Here is a 13,717-nt window from a genome sequence, read left to right as displayed (position 1 = left end):
CAGGGGACACGGGTTCGTGCCCCGGTCCGGGAAGATCCCACATGCCGTGGAGCGCCTGGGCCCGTGAGCCATGGCCGCTGAGCCTGCGCGTCCGAGCCTGTGCCCCGCAGCGGGAGAGGCCACAACAGTGAGAGGCCCGCGTACCGCAAAAAAAAAAAAAAAAAAAAAATCAGGCTGGGGGACTTCCCTAGCGGCTCAGTGGTTAAGAATCTGCCTGCCTGCCAATGCAGGTGACACGGTTCAAGCGCTGGTTCAGGAAGATCCCACATGTTGCAGAGCAACTAAGCCCATGCGCCACAACTACTGAGCCTGCACTCTGGAGCCCATGTGCCACAACTACTGAGCCTGCACGCCTACAGCCTGTGCTCCACAACAAGAGAAGCCATTGCAATGAGAAGCCCGCACACCGCAATGAAGAGTAGCCCCCGCTCGCCGCAACTACAGAAAGCCCGCACTCAGAAACAAAGACTCAACACAGCCAAAAATAAATAAATAAATAAAAATTTAAAAAATAAAATAAAATGTCAGGCTGGGGCAAGGTTCTAGAAGAGTATGTGGAACCAGAAATATCACTGTAGTCATTTTCAGAAAATATAATCTACCTCACTCACCTTCAACAGTTTCCCACCCAGCTCAATAAATTCCATATACACTGTTCTTTGAACTCTGTTAAATGTCTTTTGAAGGCATGTGCTATGGTCTGAGTGTTTGTGTCCCCCCATTCATGTGTTGAAAACCTGATGCCCAATGTGATAGTTTGGAATTGGGTCTTTGGACAGCAAAGCCCTCATGGATGGGATTAGTGACCTTGTAACAGAGACCTCAGAGAAATCCCTGGCCTCTTCCTTCAGATGAGGACACAATGAGAAGTCTGTGCCTCAGAAGAGGGTCCTTACCTGACCATTCTGGCACGCTGGTCTCAGACATCCAGTGTCCAGAACTGTGAGAAATGAATTTCCTTTGCTTTTAAATTACCCAGGCTGTGGTGTTTAGTTTACCCCAGTCTGAATGGACTAAGTCAGTCTGTATAGCCATTACAGCAATGCTGCAGGTTAGGGATCATTATCCCCACCTAGAGGGTTAGTAAGTTGCAGAACAAGGATTTAAGAGTTTTCTTCTCTCCCATCACTGCTCTCAATGTGCTAGTTCAAATCTTGCTTCCTGCTTTCCAACCAATATCCTGAACAGACTCCATAACTTTACAGCCAACAATAGTTAGTAACACAATGGTTAGTCTATTTTAGCACCTACAACCCAGTCTTATTTGTGTTTAAAACCCTAATCTCCTAGCCACTGCTAAGACCTCGTCTTGTCTCCCTTTACCCCCAGCTCAGCCAAAGCTGGGTTGTGAGGTTCGTGCAGTAGAGAGAGGTGTGGGGCTCTCAGGCACCCCTCTCCACCCCCCAACCCTTTCATTGTCAGCGCCTCTGGGAGGAGAGGCTGGGATAGTGGCCGAGTGTCTTATTCACTGGTGGGAGTGGCTCCCAGCCTCCCTCTGGTTTCAGGTGATCTATGTTGATGGCCAGCAGATTTTCTTGGGATGCAGTTCACTCTATCCCACCCTCCTGATAAAGAACCTTCTGAGAAGGCAATCGTATCATTGCCTCCAGAAGTTTGTACTCGAATCCTCTCCAGATGGGTGGTGGCCTTTGCCCACATAGCCCTGCCTTCTGTCTCCTTTTCTCACCTCTGTGACACTCCTGTGGAGTCACAAACTTCCAAGGCCTCTTCCACGCCCTCCAATGGCCTCGAGGAACGGGGTGTGGGATGGACATCACTCTCACCTTGTTTCCAAACACACCAGTTCTCTACGTTCCACACTGGCCGCCCAACCTGAGAACTCCCCAGGCAAGAAGGCTCTGGTCACTCTGCCAATTTCCTGGGGACACTGCCAATGTCACCTGGGGACTCCCTCCCTCCCCTTGCCCTGGCAGCGGGGATCTAGGCTGGGCGTGTGGGTGCCTGCGGCCCAGTAGGAGTCCGGTCATGGAGTGAGGTGTGCGCCTGCGGCCCCGCTTCACCCTGTAAGGGCTCCTCATTGGTCCTCATTTGACTTGGGGTGCAAGGGGAACCAGTGCAGTGGCCTTTTAATGAAATTTGAGGAGTTTCCTGCTCTTTTTGGAATTTTGCCAGGGGGTGGAGTTCTTGTTCTCTTTCTCTCCAGCTTTATCCTGGATCTCAACTCTGGGCAATAAGAAGCTTCCCGCTCGGCCCCCAGTTACAGTCATACAACAGCTGTGGTGGCCTCATATTTGTACTCTGCACTGCATGGGGCAGGGCACAAACCACTGAGGAAAAATGGGCTTCACTCTAAGTGGACAAACTCAGGTCAGGTGCCCACCTGGAGCCAATCACTGGGGCTACAGAAATGTCACACGCCTAAGTCTGTGGGGCTCACCCAGAAGCTGGGATGAGATTGTTCTCACCCCAGTGGTGCAGCTGTGAGCTCCTGGAGGCGGTGTGGATTAGGACAGAAGACAGTTACTGAAAAACCCTCTTTCTGGTCTGTCTTTGCTATGAGACTGTAAGCTCACTGAGGGCAGGGCGGCTGTTTGGTCCACCACTGTTAAGTGTTCCCATGCCTAGTCTTGAGCCTGGCACATGGCAGAGTTTTCCGTGAAGGGTTGGTGAGTTGGGTTCAGATAACAGGGAGCAGAGCTCAGAGCACTGAGCGTTTCTGATCTGTCTTCCTCAAAGATTAATGGACTCTATTTATATGCACAGGCAATGCCTACTTTTCAACCTTCCACAATTGTCTTCTTCATTTGCTATTTCCTAATGGACCCTTAGGTTTATTTCTTGCCTTCTTGGTCCCTTCGTTCTGCAGTCTTTGGTCTGTGTGATGATTTCTACCCACAGTGGCGGAGCCTTGCCTGGGTCTGCCTGAGGATGATTATTGCTATAACATCTGTTTCTGGGAACATACTGTGTTTTAATTGCATCTTAAAAGCAGAGGCGTCCAGTACTGAGTTACCTTTGGGGGATCTGGTGTGGAGTACTATTGATTTATTTATAATTTATAGCTTACCCTCTTCTGGAAAAATAAAATCAACAACCTGAAGCTGTTGATGAACAATGAAATAAATTCTGGAGAAGAAACAGCTCTGGTCCTGGATTTTAATTCTGGTTGTCTCTAACTTGCTGTGTGACCTTGGGCAACTCATTTGACTTTCACGGACCTCAGTTTTTCTCATCTGTGTTATGGAGTACTGAGTGTGTCGGAGTCGGGGAGGGTGAGTGGATAGATGTTTATGATGTGGAGCCCGGAGCTTCCTCCCTCCCCTCTATGATCCTGCAAGTGTGGATGTGTCAGAAACCTTGTCTGATGTGCACACTTACAGGACAGTAAACTACAGAAACGGACTGTGGAAACACTGTAGGAGAGCTTGCTTATGAAAAATCACCTTTTAAGCTATTCTGCATTGTGGCATGTTTGTAACTGATTGATGGAATGCTTCAGGAACCCACTAAATGCTGGTATTAATCGTACTGCCAGCACATGTCAGGCCGCGAACTCCTTGAACACGATTCAACTTCATTACTTTCCTCTCTGCTTTTGTTTTTAATAATGATGGCACACCCCAGAAAGATAAAGACATTTTAATAACTCTCTTTGGCAAAAATATGTTCTGGCACCTGTATCACTGCTGAGAGCTGAGAGCATCAATACCATTTCCGAGATCATGCAAGCGACTTAGCTTCTAAAGCAAAGTTATGACTATAATTTTCCTCAACTGCCGTTTCGTCTCATGTGATTTGTGCTCAAGTGTACTTCAGTTGGATTGGTTTCCACCAGTTGGAGTATCTTACTACAGCTGGAAGCCCGAAATGGAACACGCTCCACTGATTCTATTAGAAACCAAATGTATTTGGTATCCAGCGTAACCAAGGAATCTGGCTCCAGATTTGAGGAGAGTCAGGGGACACGGGGGGTGAACACTAACCTGAAAGTGTAGGGCCCATTACCCCGGCACAGGAACTCTCCAGAAGCATCCACAGCTTTTCCCTTTGGACAACAAGTTGCAGCCTTCCCATGCATAATTGTTTATTTCTTCTGACTGGACACCACCAATGACCATTCTGACAAGAAAAAGGCTGACATGAGCAGTTGTCCGTAAGAAATCCCTATAATTAGGTATGTTAATTAGTCAGCGTTCTGCCTTGATTCTCTTTTTAGCTGAAGACCAGTACCCTCACAAACATCTTTTCCAGAAAATTCTGTGTGCTCTTTCTTGCCAAAAGTTTGCAAAGTCCATCCTAATCCAAGATTAAATCAAAGGGGATCTTCTGCACTGTTCCCAAGCCCCTTGCATCCCTGGCAAGCAAAGGTCATACCTCAAATCCAGACAGGCCCTGAGCACCAGGCTGCTGGCACCATTCATCAGGAAAGTGGGTGACCAGTGGAGCTGCTCTAAACCAGCATCTGCTGGATGCTTCTTTTTTCCACTTTTTATCTTATAATAGGGGAAACAGATGCCAAAATGGATTTGTATTTATTAATCTTTTGTCACTTGTCAGGATGATTTTCCTGTTCATCTGAAGTTGTATAAATTCAGCTAGAACATTAAGTTCTTAAAGGTAGGTTTATTCCCTTGAATCCACTGTAAAGGATTTGCAAAAGAGGAAAAAAAAAAGAATTATGGTACAAAATGGAAAACGATTGATGGAAACAGAGAGCCATGCTGGATATATATATATATATATATATATATTTATATTTATATATATATATATATATTTTTTTTTTTTTTTTCTATGCGGGCCTCTCACTGTTGTGGCCTCTCCCATTGTGGAGCACAGGCTCTGGACGTGCAGGCTCAGTGGCCATGGCTCACGGGCCCAGCCACTCTGCGGCATGTGGGATCTTCCCGGACCAGGGCACGAACCCGTGTCCCCTGCATCGGCAGGCGGACTCTCAACCACTGCGCCACCAGGGAAGCCCTGGATATATATTTTAAGGAAAGGTTTCCAAAGAGGAATCCATCAGGGCAGTGCTGCAAAGTATATACTCTATCACAGAAATTCTAGATTTTAAAATCAAGATACCTATTCTTTTCTCCTTTAAAAAATATTCTATTCAGGATATAAAATTATAAGCATTTTTCTTAATAGTGCTAGCTGAGGAGAAAACTAACAATAAAAACTAACAAACAATAAAATATTCAACTTTTTGCCTGTGGCAATGGGAGTGAAGAGAAAGGCAGGCGGAGAAAACAAATATTTTCTCAAATCCTAAGTCAGGATGATTTGCCTTTGTTTATGGATGGAGAAGAGGACTGGGAGAGATGGCAGAAGCTGTGCATTGGTCAGTGTGGGTAGGTTATGCTATGGTAACCCAGCATCTCAGTGGCTTACAACATGGTTTGCACTACATGATCATGGTCGACCGTGGCTCTGTGTCACGTCATCCTTGTCTCAGGACTCAGGTTGATGAAGTAGCTTCTTTCTGGGGCTTTGCTTGTTGTTGGGAAAGAAGAAAAAAAAGAAGATGGTGAACCCCCTGCCGAGGCTAAAAGCTTCTGTCTGGATCACTTCTGTTCACATTCCATTGGCCAAAACAAATCATTTGGCCATTCCAGAGAGAGCAAGATGTATGGTCCTCCAGTAGAGAGCATCCTGAATTGGGTGGGGTGGGGGGGAGGACAATTATATAATCCATGAGTGACCATGAAAATGGTCTCCCAGAGCTTGAAGAGTGGGAAATATAATTGACTCCACCTGTTGCACTTTGAAATCTGGCCTGTTTTTGCCAAGGCCATACTCCCTATGGGCCGTTCCCCACCAAGGACTTGTGTGGTGGGAAAACTAAGGCAGACCTATTCCAGGAGGCAGGGGATCTTTTGCTAGCAAACGTGGCTCAAGGACTCCCCAGTAGCTTTGCCAAACCTTCCTCTGGCTGCACAGGGATCTCGGATGCATCCATGCAAACTCCTCTCCCCCTCCTTTACTTGGGATCACACTTGCACCATCATCTGATGACTGTCCCAGCTGTCTCTGGCTCAATCCCTATTTCCTTTCACACACACATTTGCCTATCAAGTCCTTGGATGTTCAAGCCTTTCTTGGCAGAGTCCATCACAGAATACTCTAGTGAAAGAAATTTAGGAGGCAGAAGAAACAAAGTTGAGTGGCTAATGAGTCTCTGGAGTTGTTTGAGTCACTTGTACTCACAAATACATTTGGGAGCCTGGAATGATATGTATGTCCTATGAGGGGGACCACGCCATCCGTACTATCAGTATAGGCCTAGGTATAGACACAGATATTCAGGTTCTGGGCTAAACTGGTTGGTCAGAGTGCCTGTCCTGTTCAGAGTCCTTCTAAGGAAGATGGTCCCACTCATGGCCTCCTGCTAGGGAGGAAGCTCTTAGAGCCATGCGTTACACACGTAACACGTAATTGACCGCTGCCTAAAGGGGTTTAAACCCGAGGTCTAAACGCAAGAGCAGCCAAGAATAGATTGCCTGTGCAGTAATGTGTGAAGAGCTCTGTCTCAATAAGGGCAATGGTGATTAAGGGAGGAAAAATCAATCAGTTCTCTTGGGATTTGCACTGAGACTTTTTTAGTGTAGGTTCTCCCAGGAGCAGACTCTGAGAGAATAACGTGGGTGTAGGAAGTTTATTCGGGAGGTACAATGGTTAATTTTATGTGTCAACTTGACTGGCCTAAGGGATGCCCAGCTGGTAAAACATGATTTCTGAGCATGTCAGTGAGGGTGTCTCTGGATCAAACGCCCTGATCAAATTAGCACTTGATTCAGTCGACTCAGTACCCAGTGTGGGTGGGCATGGTCCAACGGCCTGAATGGGAAAACAAGGCAAAGGAAGAGCAAATTCTCTCTCTTCTTGAGCTAGGATGCCCATTTTTTCCTGCCCCTAGACATCAGAGCTCCTAGTTCTCAGGCCTTTGGACTCTGATACTTACACTTCTGGACCCCTGCTTCTCAGGCTTTGTAATCTGATTGAATTACACCACTGGCTTCTTGACTCCCCAGCTTACAGATGGCAGACTGTGGGACTTCTTGGCCTCCATAGCCGAGTGAACCAATTCCTATAATAAATCCTCTATCTATCTATCTATCTATCATCTATCTATCTACCTGTCTGTCTATCTATCCATCCATCCATCAATCCTATTGGTTCTTTCTCTCTGGAGAACCCTGACTTGTATTGGAGGTGATTCTAGGAATCACAAATAGAGACTATGATGGGAAAATGGAGTAAAAAATGGAGTCAAAAACTAGTAGAGTGAATGAGTGGTTACCACTGTGGGCGACTGGAGCTCACCATATTGGGGACCCTTTGAGAAACCACGTGGGACTCATATAGATTTGTCCCCGTGAAGGATATGGAAGCATGACACTTACTCACTCATTCATGGAGTGCCCATCACAATAAGTAATACCCCCCCATCACAGTGAGCAATAATAACTCCATCAGTTGAGGGCTATTAATTTTAGGGCATTAACTCCTTTGCTCTCTGGGTTGTACCTGCCGCAGCTGAGCAAGCACCCATGGGACCTCTGTGAAGTCAAAAGTTGCGTGAACTGGGCAGCTCAGCCTACTGGAAACTCTACCACAGCTGCGGTGGCCTTAGGGGCAGGCAGAAGGGGTCTTGATAGCACCTGCAAGGACATACATGGAGAGAAACAGGAGCAGGAATTGAAAATTCCTTTGCACAGCAAAGGAAACCATAAACAAGATGAAAAGACAACCCTCAGAATGGGAGAAAATATTTGCAAATGAAACAATGGACAAAGGATTAATCTCCAAAATATACAAACAGCTCATGGAGCTCAACAAACAAAAAAACAAACAACCCAATTAAAAAATGGGCAGAAGACCTAAGTAGACATTTCTCCAAAGAAGATATACAGATGGCCAACAAACACATGAAAAGATGCTCAACATCACTAATTATAAGAGAAATGCAAATCAAAACTACAACGAGGTATCACCTCACACCGGTCAGAATGACCATTATCAAAAAATCTAGAAACAATAAATGTTGAAGAGGGTGTGGTGAAAAGGGAACCCTCCTGCACTGTTGGTGGGAACGTAAATTGATACAGCCACTATGGAGAACAGTATGGAGGGTCCTTAAAATACTAAAAATAGAACTACCATATGACCCAGAAATCCCACTACTGGGCGTATACCCTGAGAAAACCATAATTCAAAAAGAGTCATGTACCCCAATGTTCATTGCAGCTCTATTTACAATAGCCAGGACGTGGAAGCAACCTAAATGCCCATTGACAGAAGAATGGATAAAGAAGATGTGGCACATATATATACAATGGAATATTACTCAGCCATAAAAAGAAATGAAATTGAGTTATTTGTAGTGAGGTGGATGGATCTAGAGTCTGTCGTACAGAGTGCATTAAGTCAGAAAGAGAAAAACAAATACCATATGCTAATGCATATATATGGAATCTAAAAAAAATGGTACTGATGAACCTAGTGGAAGGACAGGAATAAAGATGCAGACATAGAGAATAGACTTGAGGACACGGGGTGGGGAGGGGGAAGCTGGGCAAAGTGAGAGAAGCATGGACATATATACACTACCAAATGTAAAGTAGATAGCTAGTGGGATGCAGCCGCATAGCACAGGGAGATCAGCTCAATGCTTTGTGATGACCTAGAGGGGTGGGATAGGGATGGTGGGAGGGGATATGGAGACATATGTATGCATATGGCTGATCTACTTTGTTGTACAACAGAAACTAACACAGCATTGTGAAGCAATTATACTCCAATAAAGATGTATAAGAAAAAAAGAAAAGACACAAAAGAACAGAAAGCAGAAAATATCAAGATGCAATGAGTAAGAAGAAGCTGTGAGGTAGAAGGAGACATGAAGTAAGAAAACACACATATTGAGTAGCTGGTTAGGTCATGAGTTGATCATGAAAAAACTTAAATGGGTGACAGGGACAGGCGAGTTCTGCTGGGGGCACAGACACTTCTTTCCTTCTCCATCCTCCAACTTGCAAGGCAATGTCCATGCTTTTTAGTGGATAACATTTCTTTGTGGCCCTTGTATTGCACTGATTAGAGATTAAGTCCTTAGTTCCAAGGACAAGTTAAGTGGGTTTTCACCCCTAAATGAATGGATTTTCATGCAGATTCTTGGAACACGGGGAGAACACAAGCAAGCATTAAGGCTGCCTTCTGGGGTTCTGAGACACAATGAGGGGAAGATAAAGGGAGACCCCAGCCCAAAAAGCGGGTGCAAAGTTCTGGCTTCTCCACAGGCCTGCTCTGCTGCTGTGGGGTGGGGCTCACAGGTTCATGGCCTGGGGCTCTTCCACAGCTGGGGTCCTGCCTTTGCTAAGAGGGGGAAACAGGCTTTTCTCTGTGGGTCTCAGCAGGCGCAGGGGCAGCCTTATGTGTCCTACTGCTTTGGCTGCCCTGAGAGCCGGCTGGCTGGTCCTTGCTGTCTCTGGAATCAGGTGGGTGTAGGTCTCACTCTTATCAAGGATGGCTGAGCGTTCAGGACCCGAACACCCCAGACCCATGTAAGCCACTGATCCTTTTAAAATGCCTAGCTAAAATCCAGCCATATTCCTACATTTTAAATGTAGAATTAGTCCCTAAATGTGAAGTGTTACATTATTGTCAAGATGCAATATTCAGCTTTATATTTAAGGTCTATAAATTTCAACTACTTTAAGGGAAAGTTTGGTGACTAAAGAAAGTCTTGGTCCAAAGTGGTATTTGTTTGGCAGGGGTGGGAGTTACTCAGGACCCCTAAAGAGATTGCCCTGAAGATTAATACAATGACAGCATCTTTTAAGCTTTGTCAACTGCTCCATACTTCCTTGGCCACTAAGGCAACATAACACCATGGAAACATCCCAGGCTTCTCCTATATACTCTTTAGGTCCATTAAAATGTACCTGTGCAGCATTCCACTCCCATCTAGGGTGTGCAAGGCTGGGCAGGGCTTACTGTCCTGAGATATCGGTCTTTCTGTGGAGGATACTGCCAATTACAGGCTTGGTTCTCAGGAGAGCAGATGCTGAGATGAATTGAAGTGGGTGAAACATTTACTGGGGAGTCATGCCTGGGAAAACAAAAGAGTATGAAGCAGGATTGCACAGTGGGAGTTGTAAGACCAGGGTGCAGGTTGAATAGAGCTTCTGCCAGCTCAACAGAGAACTGTGGAGCAAGATGGTCCTTTATAGGGTCCTGTGTTGGGTGTAAATGGCTAGTGCCTGTCCTGCTCAGTCACTGGCTGGGGACCACCCGTGAGAGCTCGACTTTGGCTTGAAAGTGGAGGATGAGACTCTAAAGACATTAACAGCTGAGGTTGTCAGCAGCCCGCGCTCCTTGAGAGAGACATCTGAGTGGTGCATCTCTGTGTCCTCCATAGTGATTTAACCCAAGGAAAGACTGTGTAATATGGAAATTTTAAGGCCTGTGGTGAGCTGAGTAGGGAGAAATCTTCAGTGTTTATAAATGTTTATTCGGGACCTACTTTGTGTTGGATGTGTTCACAAAGCATGTGTCTTCTGACACTTTGAGCAAAAGAAGAAAAAAGAGAGCTTTTTTGTTGCTCCCTTCCCTGCTTCTGGTTGTCTTTTGTTTGGTTGTCTTGCTTGGCAGAATATTTAAGTCCTACTTATCTTTCAAGGCTCAGATCAGGATTATCATGTGACAAAATATTTGAATTGGGACTCTCCCAGAAAATCTGGGACTTGTTTCAAAGCCTGTGCCTTCAAATCACCAGTGCTGGCCAGCTCTGCGGATTTTCTGTCGGTAGGAGAACTGTTTTTGTTTTTGTTTTGGTTGACCTTGATCTGTTGTATGTTTCCGGACACAATGGCTGCTTGACCCTCATCAAGTCCTTAGCTCACTGGGGCAAGGATCGTTCTCAGTGCTCCCCTGAGACCACTGTGAATTTCTATCCTGGACTGAGTGTACTGTCACAGAGGTCAATCTGCTCTCTCCTCCTTGGCCTGAGTCCCCACATACCTCTTGTAATATACATCTCTTGCTACACTGAGTGTGTTTTTGGTGCTTAACGGTATGTGTCATTTCTTACTGTTACACAAGCCAGCTGCTTCATCTGGCACTCGTCTGAAGACATAGTCATGGGTTCCGCTGCTGGAGGAAAACCTGCCTGTGATGAGCTGAGGCAGGGGTACCAGAATGTTGGTTTCCGATCTGGAGCACGTAGATATGGCTGCAACTAATTTAGCCATCAAGATGCAAGAAACAGTCCTATATTTCATGGGCCATTTGATGGATTTTCAAGGATAATGTTGACTTTGTGAGTTTCACCTTAAACATAGCATGGCCTTGTTAATTTAAAACAAATTAAAATTTGAATTAGGGTCAGACTGCCTTGTATTTTATAAAGCACAGGGTTTTCAGTTGTCAGGAAATCACAGTTTTCTCAGAGAAGACTTTATTTTCAATAAACCGGTTATCAGCCTACTATAGTTTTACTGCAATTCGTATACTCAGATTTTCATAAGACAATAATCGAATTTGATGGAGCCTGTTAGAAAATTCAGACTATTTCCCCAGCCCACACCGTCCCAGTTATCAGCAACTCAGAAAACCAGAGTTAGGTCTGTTGTGTTGCTCTAGTGTTATAAAATTACTAGTAATGGCCATATTTTTGAGGCTTGACTTCTTTCAAACTCAATCTGATTTCTTTTAGGCCCTTTTAGTCTGTGATACCTTTCAGAATATAATATCTGTGTTCTATTTTCTGAGGGGGAAAATGGGCCTGTATGTATATACAGTATTGCATATAATTTCATAAGATTAATCCAGAATTATATGCAAAATTTTCTGTGCACACATGTTATGAACCCTAGGTTGTATTATGGTTCCCAGGTGTTTGCCACCCCTTCCAGTGGGAGGATTATACTTCCCTGTCTTCATCATCAGACTTGACCATGAGACATCTTTTAACAAATTAAAGGTGAACAAAAAAATTCACATGTCACTAATGAGTGGAAACTTTAACAGCCATGGTATGGTTACACATCGCTCTATTCTCTCTGCCACAAGACCAGTCGTGTCCCAGTTAGGGCCACTCTTTCATTCTGGATTCCTGGAATGAAGACACATGTGGGCAAAAACAACAAACTGTTGTTGTGGTAAGCACCTAGGTTTTAGGGTCATTTGTAATTGCAGCATACATTAGCCTAAGCTGATATAAGAACCCTAGGTTAAGAATCTCTGTTCTAGACCTACATGAGGGTTTTGACACTCACTTGTTATTCATTCAGAAATTTATGCAACACCTCTGTAATGTGGGGGACACCCACATTATCTCCCATTCTCACAACAATCCTAGAGGATAGGTCTTCAACATTTTTGCAGGTGAGGAAACAATCATAAATTGGGTAAGTAACTTTCTTGAGGTCACACAGCTTCTGATTAGCTTAGCCAGGATTCAAACATACGTCTGTCTGATTCTCTTTGTGTTGTATCTCTATACTTTCCTATTTGCTCTAAGCACATATATCTGATGAATCATTTCCTTACCAATATGCGGAATTGATAATACAGTGTACAAAACTTTTATATAATAAATACTTTGTCTCTGTTTAAATGAGGCATCTTATAAACTGCAGGCTTGCCAGGGCACAGATATGTTGTATTTGGAGGTTTTTAATTTTGTTTTTAAGTTTGGAATCAGATACCTTTGGGCGAGGCTTACACTTGCCAGTTAGCCATAGTAACCATCACTTCCTGCTACTTTAAGCCAGCTGACTTTGTACATTTGTAATATCTACCTAAAGATATTTAAAGTCCCTGTAAACTTTTGAGTTTATAAGCCCAGATTGGCTTACCTAGTGTGCATTGTTATGAAGACGAGTTAGATATAATTCCCTTCTGTTCATTCATTGGCTCCAGATAAATTATTTTTCATTGTCACAGTCTCAAACTAGCAAATATTTAAATTGTGTGCAAGAAAGCAGAAGTGTAATAAAAAGTCCATAGTTAATTTGAGACTTACTAGCCAGGCATTGTTCTGAAACTTTTCACATGTAATTATCTAATATAATCCACATAATAACCTTATGAAGTAGATGTGATTGTTATTCCCATTTTAGAGAAGGAGAAAACTGAAGGAAGAGAAGTTGAATAACTCGCCCAAGGTCACACAACAGTTAAGAGGTTGAGCCAGGGTGTGAACTCGGTCTGATTCTGCATTCCTAAACACCACACTATGACAGAGGATCTGTAGGTAACTGCACGAGCTTTCCTCATGAGTGAAAAAATCTCTTAGGTCTTTACCTGGTAACCATGACGTGAAGGACAAGTTTTCCCTTACTTTATGCTACAGCTTTTTAATAACTATCCATAGTGTTCTTCAGAGAGAACATGTACTCTTTCTATTATTAGACAAATGCCTTTTTGGGCATTGTGAATCATACAGGCATTATACATTATTTTGCTACCTTGAGTTCATCGGATAGACATTAGTCAGTTAGCCCTGATCTTTGGATCTTGTGAAAATCATGGTCTTTGCTGAACATCCCCTGATATGCTTTAATAGATGTAATAAAATGTTAGCAAACCTATCACTTCATCCTTTAAAAAAATTTCTCTTAGCAGTTTAAACCAATGTGTGGTCTATTAACTTTTTGAGAAAGAGGTTGCCATTCTTAAAATATACTGTGTTGCACTGTTTGAAAAATAATTATTTGTGCTGAACATTTGCAAGTTTTATCCTAAGGGA

Source organism: Monodon monoceros, unplaced genomic scaffold (genome assembly GCF_005190385.1).
Source record: "Monodon monoceros isolate NGI ecotype Baffin Bay Population unplaced genomic scaffold, NGI_Narwhal_1 Super_Scaffold_3, whole genome shotgun sequence".
Taxonomy (NCBI): Eukaryota; Metazoa; Chordata; class Mammalia; order Artiodactyla; family Monodontidae; genus Monodon; species Monodon monoceros.
Note: the sequence above shows the minus strand (reverse complement) of the source record.